This window comes from Ixodes scapularis, unplaced genomic scaffold, assembly GCF_016920785.2.
Source record: "Ixodes scapularis isolate PalLabHiFi unplaced genomic scaffold, ASM1692078v2 ptg001080l_1__unscaffolded, whole genome shotgun sequence".
In the NCBI taxonomy this organism is placed as follows: Eukaryota; Metazoa; Arthropoda; class Arachnida; order Ixodida; family Ixodidae; genus Ixodes; species Ixodes scapularis.
This window is the reverse complement of record NW_024610096.1, coordinates 338,575-340,099: the sequence shown is the minus strand read 5'-3', so window position 1 is coordinate 340,099 and position 1,525 is coordinate 338,575. Positions and strand designations below refer to the sequence as shown.

General features: G+C 52.7%; 1 non-coding gene across 1 annotated transcript; it reads right to left on the bottom strand.

Annotated features, from left to right (window-relative positions):
• Positions 1 to 903: 903 nt before the first annotated feature.
• On the bottom strand, positions 904 to 975 carry Trnad-guc. The gene has a single exon. It is a non-coding gene; the product is annotated as a tRNA-Asp (tRNA).
• Positions 976 to 1,525: the final 550 nt, after the last annotated feature.

The following is a 1,525-nucleotide window of genomic DNA, read 5'->3' as shown; positions in this document are numbered from 1 at the left end:
GCTCCGATTTCTCGTCGCTCCCCACAGGGGCCGTGGCCGCCGCGTACGTCCGCACGCACTGGGCGCCCTCGTGGCCGAACCGCCGGCAGACGTTGCACCTGGGGACGCGACACTCCTTGCGGATGTGTCCCGTTCGTTGGCATCGCAGGCAGAGAGGGGCCCTACCTGGCATCACGACGAGGGCCAACTCGCCGCCGACCCGCAGCTGGTGCGGGATGTCGTCCACAGTCACGCCTCCCTTGAGACGGAGGACCGCCGTGCGCGTCATTGTGCCGACGCTTCCGCAGCCATCGACGCGCCACTTCTCCTTGGCAACTTCGACGACTTTTCCGTACGGAGCCAGAGCTGCCCGCACGTCGTCGTCAGCGACGTTGTAGAGCAGCCAATGCAGTTTGATCCGCACGTCCTGGTTGCTTGGATCGATGACGATGCACCGACGGCCCTTTACGACGAGCTCGGACGCGGCCAGCAACTTCTTTTTGCCCTCCTCGCTTTTGAAGGTCACCGCCCACACATGGTTCATTTGATACGCCCCAAGGGCGATAACCTCGGGCAGTAAGGCGAGACGAACCAGGGCGTCGCGGAACTCTTCGACGTGGTAAGGCCGTCCCTTGATGTCGGCGTGAAGGAAAACAGTATTTAAAACAACTGACCCAGTTGGCAGTGGTGGCAAAACAACGGAGTATTCCTGCGTTCCTTCCTCGGTCCTGTTACCGCGGCCCAATGAGGCCGCTGAAACCGCTCCGACGGAGCTCATGATCGCACGTCCTTTCGCTTCGGCGGCCGGAAGTGGAATCATACTAACGAGGAGAGACGGGAATAGCGGGACGGGAACTCTAGCGCAGCATGGACTTTTCAATAAAGTAAAACAAAAAACTGGGTGTAAAAAAAAAAAAAAATATGCTCCCCGTCGGGGAATCGAACCCCGGTCTCCCGCGTGACAGGCGGGGATACTGACCACTATACTAACGAGGATTTTTTTTTATTTCTTTATTGCAGGACGAATGCAAAAACGGCAATGTCACTTTAAAAAAAATACTCTGCAAGACTTATTGCAGGGTACATTAAAATCCTCGCATTTCGAGGAGCGGTTTACAAATTTCTAGCCACTCGGGTTTCGTTTTACGGTTTGAAAAAACACTTTCCACTTGCTTAACAAGGCTGAAAAAATAATGATGCACTTCTTTCACACTAGGGTCGGCATGCCGGACCGCCATGCGCGACCTCCAAATACTGCACAAACCCAACAACATAATCATATCAAAAGGTATGCCATCATCGTTACTCACATTCAAGAAACGTATAACTGATTGGCTAATGCACAGTTGTTTCTTCAACGTGCGCTGGAGCACGTCCCAAAAAAATACCGCATCCCAGCAAAAAATGAAAACGTGCTCGATAGTCTCAGGTTTCTTACATAAAATACAGTCTACCGACCACGGAACATCAATACCCTTTCCTTGAAGCCACACCTTAACGGGCAGTGTATTGGAATGCAGTTTAAAAAAGAACGTTTTAACGGAAG